Here is a 13,410-nt window from a genome sequence, read left to right as displayed (position 1 = left end):
TCTCATCAGTGACCAGCAGCAGTATCTTCCATTGATCTCTGCACAAAGCTTCTGATGTTTCTACCGACTCCTGTTATATCTAAGCAGTTGATTAGGTCATGTGGCAAGTTCCTCGCTTGGGTGCGTATATGCCAGCAGTGGCACCAGTTACAGAAAAAAATGTTGGGAGTTTATACCGTGGTACTAGAACACATCCTTTGTCATTTCAGGATCAACCTCCTTCTTGCCAACTCGTAACAAATGATAAGAGCAAGAATACCACCTCTGAGCCTTTCTCCCAAATTATCTTCTTTTTGAATTAGGACTGGTTGAAAAATGTAGGGAACTTTTTGCTGGGGGGGAGGCGGGCGGGTGTTGCACAGTACCACTTAAAACGCTGCTCTTTTACAGCGTTTTTACAATCTCGAGGAGTTCGACATCGCTCCCCGCTCTCCGAAAGACCAGACCCGCCTTCGCAGGGGACATCGCAGCCTTTCGTCCCCCGGTCGTCAGGCCCCCAGCTCCGCCCGCTTCAAGGTCCGACGCTTCACCAATCCTCGTGTTACAGAAAAGACACAGCGGAAGAACTGGCAGGGCTTGAGGCCGGAACGGCGATCCCCTTCCCTGCTAAGTCCGAGGAATCGCCTCAAGCCGCGCTCAGCGAATACATCTCTGCCTCCTTTTCCCCGCCCGGCTCTCTCCCCACCGCCTTGTATCTTCAGGAACGGACTTTTTCAAAATTAGGCATAGGGGGAAGACGGGGTGTTTTGCAGAGTCAGGACCTTTGAAGCTCACCTACAAGGCCCTCTGGTTTCTTCCAGCGAATTTCCCTCCATCTTTTTGAAGAGCCCTTCGCGGGCTTGCTTTGCGGAGTTTCCTCCCGCAAAGAAGCCTGGAAGCTGCGGAGGTCTGCGTTCCCTCGACCCCCTCCCGGCCTTGGGAATGGTGCGTTCTGCTGAAAGGCATCTGAGCGCCAGGAGTCTCAGCCCTGCCAGTGTGTTCGCGGCTTGGTAGAGTTGGCGGCGGCGGCAGCTGCTTACCCGGCCAAAGAGCGGTAGCTTGGGCTGCTGCAGGGCTGTTACTGTCTATCTTGGTGGTGGCTCTCTTCCTCTTTCCTCCTTCCCTGTCTTTCATTCACTTCTTCTTTGACATTTTTACTTCTGAAAATTTTCTTGCTTGGTGAGTATGTTTTTTTCCCTTCTCTCTCCAACCGCTTTTCCTCCATTTACTTTTTCCAGTGATCTTGATAATATTAATTTTTTTTTTGTTGTGTTGGTTTTGGTTTTGGTGTTTTTTTGTTTTTTGTTTTTTTAAAAGAGACTAGCTCCCCCCACCCCCACCCGTTCTTTGGTTTGCTTGCTCTGCCTTCAGTGTGGAGTCAAGCAACTGACTTTACTTCTTTTTTGGACATCCACCTCCCAACTAATTTTTCCTTTGCTTAATCTTATTCTGTTTTTCTCACTTTAAAATGATGTACTGTTTTTAAAGCTTGTCTTACCATATTTTAAGCACCCATATATTTTCCCCTCTTCAAATGTTTGACTTAACATATGTGACTTTCTTTGTCTTTGAACTTTTAATTTTTTTGTTTATCATTAAAGTCTTTTAGTTCTTGTATCTGCCAAATGATCATTGCAATTTCTTGGATTGATTTTTGTAAAGAATTTGGAGGCATTTCTCAGAAAAATATTTTTTCCCTTTCCTTTTTTTTTAAATTGCTCCTTACAAATTGGATTTCAAATATGTTTACATGATGTTGGGAGTCCATACTTTCCACTTGATTTAAGTCCCACCAAAGGGACAAAGAAAATAAAAATACTACTGTGTAAAAGAAAATAGGCAGGAGACTGAAAGGGGGAAAGTTTTCCACTGACTTGGAGGCACCAAAGTAGAGCAATAAACCAATTTATGTATAAGAGAAGCACCAAAGTTAATATAATAAAAAAACCTAACCCTTTTATGCATTGGTACGAATACTAAACTGCATTTGATGTTGACGTGTTGACTTATTTGTGTAATATATTGCTTGCACACTTCTGGTACCTTACAGCTTTATGGATGCAAGAATTAGATTTTTAAGGTGCAATCTATTAAGATTTCTAAGTCTAGATTGTTCTTGTGCCAGTGCTACTAGCACTCTCCCTGAATTATCTGATTTCTGGCTCTGTGATCTGTATTTAAAGGCTTGAATGCTAAGAATAAATATTGCAACCAGTAAGCAACACATGCTTTTCGTCAGAGGGTGTAAAGTTATGCAGGTTAAACTCCTATTTAGGCTCACCTTCTCTGCCGTATTTGGCAGTGTTTCGTATCTCCTTTTCTATCACTCATTTAAACATGAGATGCCAGGGATTGGTCTGAAGATGTTCTGCATACTATGCCTGCATTTAATTACTGGCCTGTTTTGTTATCCTACTTTATTTTGAAAGGAAATATTTCTTTACTTGTTTAGTACTATTTTTAAAAAAGTGTTAAAATTTTATTTACCCACCACACTGGCAAAAACCCTCATTAAGTTCAGAGATGATGCAACTAAATATTAGCACCTTGCCCCAAGGTTATAGAGTGACCTGCACTGATATACGAACATTGTTCTCTTGCATCTAATCAAGCCTTGTAGTAATTACTTCACTACCCTTTCATGTGAAGGTTTCATCTTGTTTCTCGGAAATGTGTGGCTTACTAATTGCAACAGGTACATGTTATCATAGATTTACAGTCAAGTGCAGCTTGCACAATTAAATTTGGAATATATGGTCTTTCAAAAACAAAACATGTTTATTTAACATTATAGAACATGAGCTGTACTAAATTTTGCTTAAAGCAACATTGACCTTCTAAGGAATTCAGAATAATTTTAGCCTCACAACAACTTCGTATATAGATCAGGCTGAGATAATGATTTGCTCTAAGACACTTCATAGTCTGCTTCATCTGAACATGCATCTCTTAGTCAAACCAACACTCCAGCCCTTACACATGCAAGCACTCCTATGGCCAATTAGAACACCATCATGTTGTATCTTACAGATAGAAACTATCTTTGTCTCAAACTGGCAACACTTTTCATTTGACAATTACCTTTCCGGAACTGGGCAATAACAGAATATTGCTTTACTTGCAGTTGGTAACACTTTTCATTTGACAATTACCTTTCCGGAACTGGGCAATAACAGAATATTGCTTTACTTGCAGTTGGTAACACTTTTCATTTGACAATTACCTTTCCGGAACTGGGCAATAACAGAATATTGCTTTACTTGCAGTTAAAAACTGTGATTCTCAGTCATGATTTCATAATAAAGGAAAAGGCTTTTTAATTAATATGCTATCTAAAATCACATAAATACATCAAGAGTACCCATGAACTCTTAAACCAAACAATATATGAAAGATTGATAGGCTTATGCTCCCATTTTTAAATATGCCTGGTTTGTCAAGCATGACTTGCTGATGGGGAAATGACAGCCTTGGGAGCCAGATTTAAGTACATTCAACAAAATAGCTTGTGAAAATATGGCCCACATTTCAACCCAGCTAGTTTACAAGCCGGGATATACAGGAGATGCTATGAAATTATGAATTTTTGTTTAAGGTGCATAGATTTTGCTGTTGTGTTTGATTTAGTGAGTTGTTCCTACTCTTCTGTTTTTTGGAGTAGGAACCAGAAGGTGTTTTTTTTTAAAAAAAAAATCTGAAATATTTTTTTACTGCAACAAATGAATAAAACCTTTTGGTACCAGAAGTTGATACTCAGTATTTTAACTTCCATTGATTTTAGTAGGAAGAGGTAAGACATGGCACATCATCCTGCTGAAATCTAGGAGCTTAATTTCAATAACTTTGGTCAGATCATTCTTATTAAGAAATGTTTGTAAAATGTAGGGAGCTGCTATCTGCGGGCTTGTCACTGGTATTCATGTTTATAGATAGATGTTGATGTTGCAGAGAAAGAAGTGGGCTTGGTTAGAATAGAAGGCATTTCTCCAAGAGCCACACAGCTTAATCTAATGGTTTTCTGTTTTCTAGCAAAATGCCACCTGACAATCTACATCTCAAGGTAAAGTTGTAGACAGATTTTAAGGGATTGATAAAGAGCATTAGTCTAATAAAGACAGTCACTTGAAAAGAATGATAACAGCCAGAGACATTTAGGCTATATTATCCAATGGCTGGAAAGGTTTGCCAACCACAGCAATTATTTATCAGGAAGTGGACCAAGTATCAGGAAGGAAGGAAGGAAGGAAGGAAGGGAGGGAGGGAGGGAGGGAGGGAGGGAGGATTATCAGAATCTATGTGAGAGATGTTTCCCAAATGATAATGGAAGGGAAGAGGATTAGGATGGTACAGGTACATGTGTATACATTATATTTTTTAGCCAAAACTAAGTTTCATCAATCTAATTTTCTTCAAAGAATGTGAAGGGAAAATTAATACTTTTGATGGAGAATATCACTTTATTTGACAGTAAAATGTGCTGTAATTTGATCCTCAAATAAATACCATAACAAAGGCCTTGAATCATTCAGTTATTTATTTACCAAAGTGGAAAATTCATACCTTGAACTGAATCTAAAGACAGAGTAATAAAACAGTGTGGTATTTGTATATAAAATAACAGTAATTCCTCGTAAAGTTGGAATTTCTCAAGATATGCAGTGTTGTTGTCAAATGGACCAATATTATTCCTGTTACCAGACACAGGATGAGATGGGCAGATGGTGTATGTAGATTACAAGGTGTGGAGACACAAGTGAAGAGTTTCTTTCCCTTGAATGTGGCTAATGATAGCTCCAAATGTTAAAATGGGAGGTAATTCTGTTTAGAATTAAACTTAGTAAAATATCCCAAACATAGTCTGGGATCCTAAGTTGTACTAAATATACTTTATGTAGACACAATTGGTTGAATTCATAAAACAATGTGAAACATAGTTTACCAAAACTTGTCTGGGTTTACAGATTATACTAAATAAAACCCAAGCCAATCACTTTATAACTTAATACAAGGCATATACACAACCATATAATTTTTACCTAAGACATTGGGGAAATTTCACAAGAGTTCTTGAGACCTGAAGGAAAGACCCATATAATTCTGTGACATTTTTTTCTGATTATCTGTTGATGAGCTTCATTCCAGCTGCCCTGGCAAAATTGAGATTTAAATTATATGTGCCTCATATTGTTTCCCCATTTTTATTCTCAAGAAAGCAACCTGATAACTGCAAGAGTTTTCCCCAAATTTGGCTTTACCTCATTACTGAATTAGAATGCTTTTTTACCCACCTCTAAGTAGGCAGAAAAGAATAACTAGCAGGTATTTTGCTATTCTTATTGCCAATCCTTCCCTTCAGTCTGTGACCTCCCTTTTGAGTCATTGCCAATTACCTGACTTCCTTCTAAGATAAAATATAATAAAGCTTAAGAGATTTCAAACCTCTTGAGACTGCCTTGGTGGAGTTAGCATTAAGGAGACAACACTATTTTAATCCTGGTATAACTAAGGCTGACTTAAGCCTTTCCTACTCAAGAGCTGTGGAGTAGATGAGAACAATGTCAGAGAACACAACAAAAAAAAGATGTTACCAGACTACACTTGTGCTATAGTTAGGCCCATATAGGGATACAGGCTAAGAAATTGATTGTTCCTTTTTTAAAATGGGCTGAAATACAGTCTGTATTTCTACAGATCTACAGGTTTTAATAATAATAATAATAATAATAATAATAATAATAATAATAATAATAATAATAATAATAATAATAATAATAATAATAATAATAATAATAATAATAATAATAATAAGAAGAAGAAGAAGAAGAAGAAGAAGAAGAAGAAGAAGAAGAAGAAGAAGAAGAAGAAGAAGAAGAAGAAGAAGTTGGAAGGGACCTTGGAGGTCATCTAGTCCAAACCCCTGCTCAGGCAGGAAACCTTATACCATTTCAGGCAAATGGCTGTCCAGTCTCTTCTTAAAAACCTCCAGTGTTGGAGCATTCACCACCTCTGGAGGCAGGTTGTTCCACTGGTTAATTGTTCTAGCTGTCAGGAAGTTTCTCCTTAGTTCTAGGTTGCTTCTCTCCTTGACTAGTTTCCATCCGTTGCTTCTTTTCCTGCTTTCAGGTGCTTTGGAGAATAGTTTGACTCCCTCTTCTTTGTGGTAGCTCCTGAGATATTGGAACACTGCTATCATGTCACCCCTCACTCTTCTCTTCATTAAACTACACATACCCAATTCCAGCAACCGTTCCCTATATGTTTTGGCCTCCAGCCCCCTAATCATCTTTGTTGCTCTTCTCTGTACCCTTTCTAGAGTCTCGACATCTTTTTTACATCATGGTGACCAAAACTGGATGCAGTATTCCAGGTGTGGCCTTACCAAAGCATTGTAAAGTGGTATTAGTACTTCACTTGATCTTGATTCTATCCCTCTGGGCCTTTATTACCTCACTTTTCAAAATTTCCCAAGCTTCTTGAGTTGTTTTCCCCTTTAGGATTCTCATCCATGGGATTCTTCCCATGGTCTCTCTAAGTTTATTGAAATTAGCTCTTTTAAAGTCCAAGACTCTAGTTTGGCTGTGTTCTATTGCTTGTGCCTCCAGAATGTTGAATTCCAATATTGCATGATCACTTCCCCCCCAGGTTCCTGTGGCTTCGACACCTTCTATCATTTCATCTCTGTTTGTGAGAATTAAATCCAATATCTAATCCCCTAGTTCCCTTCTCTACTTTTGGGGAGAGAAAGTTGTCTGCTAGGTTTGACAGGAATCTGTTTGATCTTCCACTTCGTGCAGAGTTTGTCTCCCAGTTGATATCAGGGTAATTAAAGTCCCCCATTACTATTGTGATGTGCTTCTTACATACCTTAGTTAGCTGACTAGCAAAAAGTTCATCTATTTCCTCTGCTTGGTTGGGCGGCCTATAGTATACACCTATGGCAATGTCATTTTTTTCCCCCTTTTATATTGACCCAAATGCATTCCAGTTTACAGTTTTCATCATTGTTGTGCTCTATTTCTGTAGAGATAAAGTTATTTCTTATATAGAGAGCAACTCCACCTCCTCTTTTGTTTAGTCTGTTTCTTTTAAATAGTTTAAATCCCTCTAGCTGTGTGTTCCATTGGTAGGTTTCTTCTGCAATAAAGAGCTGAAGAGATCTAGCTTTTGCACATATTGCTACCTCAAAGGCCTTTAATTTCACAAAAATGCTAGGCAAAATGCCGTACGTTAATAGCAAACCATTTTCTAACTCATAAAGCTGTAATAAGATAGTTAAAATATAACCTTAATCCTACACTTTTCATACCTATATTTATAGGAGTTAGTTAATCTACTGAATTCATGCTGATTTACATAATATGAATCTATTTAAATGTTAGAAGCTTTTTGGAAAACTGTTGAAATGTTAATAGGTATACGTATATTCTCAAACCGAAGAGATGTCATTCTCCCTATATGCTCCCCACCCAACCAATCCCTTAGGCCAGGAGTGTCAAACTTGCAAAATCACGTGATGTGTCAGGACGTATCACAACTTTTTTTCCATTGTCGGCAATGGGATAGGTGCAGTTTCACCATGACGCATTCGGCCTGTGGGCTGGCAGTTTGACACCCCTGCCTTAGGCTACTCCATTTGAAGAAGACAAAAGTTCTCTTTACAACTGGCCCCAAAGAATGCCAATGGTAAGCTTTTATTTTAGAAGTTGCCCTCTTTGATTAAATTGATCTCTCTATTATATAAGAGCACAGAGCTATTGGTGAAATGGTTCACTGTTGCATTTCGTCTCCTCAATTACTTAATATCTTACAGATTAAACTGACTGATCATTTCAGAGGCCTTGACTATAATAAAGGTAAAGGTAAAGGTAAAGGTTCCCCCGCACATGCGTGCTAGTCGTTTCCGACTCTAGGGGCCGGTGCTCATCTCCGTTTCAAGCCGAAGAGCCAGCGCTTGTCCGAGGACGTGTCCGTGGTCATGTGGCCGGCATGACTAGACGCCAAAGGCGCACGGAACGCTGTTACCTTCCCACCGGAGTGGTCCCTATTTTTCTACTTGCCTTTTTACGTGCTTTCGAACTGCTAGGTTGGCAGAAGCTGGGACGAGTAACAGGCGCTCACTCTGCTACGCGGCACTCGGGATTCGACCCGCCAAACTGCCGACCTTCTGATTGACAAGCTCAGCGTCCTAACCCACTGAGCCACCGCGTCCCTTGACTATAATACTTACAGCTAAATGAGAAGCTTACAATGCCAATTACTAAATTTCTTCAAAAATGCAATTTTACCTCATTTTACAAAAGGCTGGAATACGGTGATTGCATTGCAAGTTTCATTAAGCAGTTAACTTCTTACATGTTCAAGTCTTAGCAAAGTATTAGGAAATTGGTATTTAGTGTTGCAGTGATGCAAAAGTGATATACACTAATTCACATAAATGACATGGAAATAGTTTTGTAAAAAAATTAATTGACACTTCCCACTTTTTTAATAATAAAACTGCTTGTTCTTTTGGTCCATTTGCAGTCTACTCAACCATTCAGGAGTAAATTAATTGAGTGCTGAAAACTGTCCTGAAATCACCCTCTTAGCTTGTCAGTAGCAGGCAGCCTCATTCATTTTACCACTGAGTTGCTGAAGCACTAATGCTCAGTCATCATGTGACATCTTACACTGTACCGTCTCATCATGCTGTGACTCACACCTCAGTGCATCCACAATTTCCATGGAAAAGTACTGGTTTTGAAAATCAGTGATATGAAAGCTTTGTCTGTGATATTCCCACAAACAATCTGTCAAATTGATGCTGTAGCCATCAAGTAGCGAACCTGCATGCAAATAAAACTTGAGTTTTAAGTTAATGCTTTAGTATTCCATTAAGGAATCATCTACTCTCCTCTATATGACAACAAAGGACTCTCCAGGGTTCTTCTTAGGACTAACATTCAGTATTTTATCCATTCCGAATTTGGGTGGAGGTTTTTTGTGGAATGCATCTTATATTGTTAAATGTTCTATATAATTTTTCAGAAAGTTAATGAACTAGATAAGAATTTTTCCCTACTTTAGATAGCGATACCATATATTTATTTAGATGTAGTATCAGGATGGTTAGTATAATGAGAACCATTTTGTACCTGAAGAGGAAATGAACCACTTTTGTTTAGCTTATGAGAATTCTACGTCTACCTAAATATATACAGTATAATACATATATATCCATCACAGTGTTCTGTTTCAAGCTAAAAATTATGCTGAGTGCAGAAAAGGAATAAGAAAACTATTAAGCCAAAAAATTAAAGACATGAGGTAATAAAAGGAAACATAGTTAAAATTAGTTTACAACAACCTATGCCTTTCAAAAATTTCTATTCTTACAATGTATCTTTACTTCTTGTTCATATGTTACCTTTTCTTCCTTTTTTTAAAAAGTGTCTTAATATCTAAGCACAACTTCCTTGATCTTCCTTGACCTGTTCACTCTTCCTTCAACCATTTGTTTTACGATCCACTCATCATTAGTTCTCTCTTTATGACCAAACTGCATCAATATATATATTCTTTGTACTGGTCACTCACATTTGCATTCAGCCTATATTCATTGTGCATCACCCCCATCTTGACTGTATCTCCAATAATAATAATAATAATAATAATAATAATAATAATAATAATAATAATAATAATAATAATAATAATAACAACAACAACAACAACAACAACAACAACAACAATATACTGCCTATATTCTTAGATGCTTCATTAATCATTCTTAGCTCTTTGGTTAGGACTTGAATTATTAAATTTCACCAGTATTAGATTGTGAATCTAACTGTAGATTATCCACATTTATAATTTATTAATCTTGAATGCTGTCTGACTGTCAATGATTCTGGGCAACTCACAACAAACTTTGTTTAAGAACTTACAATAAAATCAATTATTCATTAAAAATAAAATTAAAAGATGGCAAAAACAATGATGTTAGGGTACCTAATTATTCAATTCCCACTGAGTTCAACTTATTTTCCTAGCATATATATATTTCTCAATTCCATAGATACATAAAGGACAGAGGTTTACTCTCATGCATAGCCAATTTCACTTGTTTAGACAACTTTAGACATATTTTAGTTGCATATATTACCTATTGTACAGTATTTCTACCAGCTTATACATGACATAACATTTCTCCATCCATTCTTTTTTCTTCTTTAGGGAATATTCCATCAAAGTGCCCAAACATTTCTCTAGTTGCTACATGAATTTTTATATACAGTATACTGTAATTTGTGATTGCTTAATATATTTTTCCAATGAACACAAGTATCCTAGCCTTTGAGAGATTAATTTTTAAATCTGTACTCTTTGTTGCATTTATATAATCAGTCTAATATACACTGCAAATCATTAAGATTCTCAGGCAAATATACAGCATTAACTCCATACAAAAGTGCATGTGTATTTTTATCCCCGAGCAGTATTCCTCAAATTACACTACAAGCATTCCTTATACAGTTAACCATGAATACATTAAACTTCCAAGGCAACATCATGCATTCTTGTCATACTACTTGCTCAATATTGAAACATTCACTATTACATTTATTCTGATAAAGGATTTGTACTTTCATCACACACCATTCTTATTGCATTCAGGAACCAACATTCAGCTCCTAATTTGCACAAACCTTTTCATAAGTCAAACCTATTCACTTTGTCATACATTCTCTCTAACTCAACAAATGTACAATAACATTTATTTTTCACATTCATGCATATCTCAATAACCTGCTGAACAGCCAAAATCCAATCTGCGTACCTGTTGCCCAGCACAAATCTTTATATATTTCCAAATTTCCTTTAGTCCCCTGAATGTTTTTTGACTCACTTGTTCACTTTTCCTTTATATGTAGTCTTCACACAGATATGTTAAGTTGTACAGCCACCTTACAAGTTCATATTTTAATATTTCTCCTGTTGCATATGTTTGTCTCATCCACAGGTGTTGCAGCATTTTCTTATTTGAAGAAAGTAAGAAAATTGTATTTGCAGCATTTATTCTCATCTACACTCTTTTATTTCATTATTATGCTATGCATCTCTCACTTTTTATTTCATATTTTCTCTATGCATCCTGCTTTGTTATATCCCATTTGCATAATGCCGCATACTTTGATGCACTTTGTAACATACTGATTTCACTCTGCTGTAAGCAGCTTCCACCTCCTTATTTAATCTATCTTTTAATAAAGGATTTATTCATAAAGGATTTATCTTTTCTTTTCTGCAATTCCTACACTTTTCTCTATTACTTTTATTTCTTTCTTTCTCTTTCAGCTGTTCTTCATGGCCACATTAATGTGCTTCCCTCCAGCTCTTGGGTTGACTGAACAAATGCCAGCATTTATCATGATCACTTAACTTTTTTGATCCATATGATTTTTCCATCTGTACATATGAGTAGACTTAAATGACATATTTAAAAGAAATATACTTTTGTCTAATCAGATACTCACAAGTCACCATTCTCATTTATTCTTTCCCACATCATCCATTCATGTTGTCATGGTTCCGACAGATGACACTCTTCAAAAGAACTTTGAGGCATTGTTTACCTTAAAGAATCTTTTATTCAAGAAACAAAGTATTGGCACTACAAAAACTGAATTCCCCTTCCCTGAGCACAAAGTAGCAAAGCACAATTCCCTCCTCAAAATCACATCTCCCAATTAGGTTGAAGCGCGGGCTTTCTCCCCAGCTCTCCAGCCTGCCAAATCTTTATCAACTCTGAGTACAATAACCTTGGATTCCCACGGTTGAGTTATTATTGTTATGACTAGCTGGACTCTCATCCACATTCCGCCCACCCAGTATCAACGAACTCTAAAAGTGAAAAAGAAAAGATGGCTACATTTCCATCTGTTGTCAAAGCAAGAACATCCGATGTTAGCAGCATTGACACATGTCACATAACAGAATTACTTTTCCTTCTCTATTACTTCATTCAGAAAGATGCACAGTTTTATCTCCAATATGTAACATGCAATTAGCACCATCCAATATATTCCTATATTCATAATGGATCCACAACTGTTTAGATAATGCTATTACATACTTTATAGCAGACATTTCAGCCTTTCATTCATAATTAAACTTACATCTTCATTTCCTACATCCTTCTCCTTGTTGTTAATTTCATTAGGTTTTCCCTTTTATTTGTCCATTCATGCTTTACTGATTACTACATTCCACGTTGCAATCTTCCACAAACTATGGTTGTCACCAGGTGGACCCATAATATTTATTTCCACCATTTATTCTAGCTTTGGTCAATTGAGGCTTTCATATAATGCTTTTTAGTAGAGTGTAATAAAGAAAGGTTAGATACGATTTGGTCTAGTGTTTAAGGCCCCAAGCTAGAAACCAGGAGACCTGAGTTCAAGTCCTGTCTTAGCTATAAAAGCCAGCTGGGTTTCTGTCACTCTCTCTCAGCCCAACTCACTTCACAGGGTTGTTGTTGTGGGGGAAATAGAAGGAGGAAAGTGTATGGAATATGTTTCTCACCTTGAGTTATTTGTAAAAATAATAAATGCAAGATACAAATAAATATATACATTTTCATGAAGTTATTACACATAGTCTTTGATTTTTGAGGTGTCTGATGCTAGATTGTTTAAGATCAAGAATCTTTCTACCAGATCACATCAGAAAGGAAACACACTGAATCCTTTAACATGGATCACCTTTAATTAGTGAATTCCCTTAAATAGCAGTGCATTGTAGAAAGTGCCCAAATGTTTTTACAAATTAAGTCCAAAATGCATGTAGCAGCACTCATTAATGCAGATTGTCAAACATCCTGTTTATTCTATGATTCTACCCAACAATTCTACTGGAATCAAAGCTAATCTTTCCATACTTGACATATAGTGACCAATACCAACATTTCCTCACAGATGAGCAGAAGGCGAGTAATATATCAAGCACTTTTTCCCACAAATGAGTTAAAATGCACTCTATCCATCCTTGAATTTGCAGAATGCTATATCAAATGATATTTGCTGCTCTCAATCCAATCCCTGTTTTGCCTTTATTAAGTTTGTCAAGGCCCATTTCAAGGGAGTCTCAGTTTAAGCAGTTGGATTGAGCATCAAAAAAGTATTCCCAACCCTTCCCCCCACCCCCCACCCCCCAAAAAAGGACTCTCCTAACCTCATTCCACCTCTTTTCACATTTGGCCCTCCACCTCAACCATCTCCTGCCTGCTGCTGCTCTGCCAATCTCTTGTGCTGCTTTGTTCCATTCCTGATTCGGCACATGCTCTATTTGTGATGTGTGAAAGCAAGCAGGCAATGGAAGAGGAGCCAGGCAGATGTGCAAACAATGATGGCAAGGAGGCTGCTGCAGAGACTGAGAAAGAAAAATGCTGTG

General features: G+C 37.2%; 1 protein-coding gene across 2 annotated transcripts in view; it reads left to right on the top strand.

The window, feature by feature from the left end:
- The first annotated feature begins 738 nt into the window (after positions 1 to 738).
- Positions 739 to 13,410, top strand: part of RALY (RALY heterogeneous nuclear ribonucleoprotein) — a 309,368-nt gene continuing 296,696 nt past the window's right edge. Inside the window, exons 1-2 of one of the 2 annotated variants that reach the window (XM_081324301.1) lie at positions 739 to 1,158; positions 10,982 to 11,010. The gene's annotated coding sequence lies outside the window, so the exon portion shown is untranslated. The remainder of the gene's footprint in view (positions 1,159 to 10,981; positions 11,011 to 13,410) is intronic. The other variant, XM_081324300.1, reaches the window with a different exon arrangement.

This window comes from Vipera berus, assembly GCF_964194415.1.
Source record: "Vipera berus genome assembly, chromosome: 3".
NCBI lineage: Eukaryota > Metazoa > Chordata > Lepidosauria > Squamata > Viperidae > Vipera > Vipera berus.
Note: the sequence above shows the minus strand (reverse complement) of the source record. Positions and strands in the feature narration are given on the sequence as shown.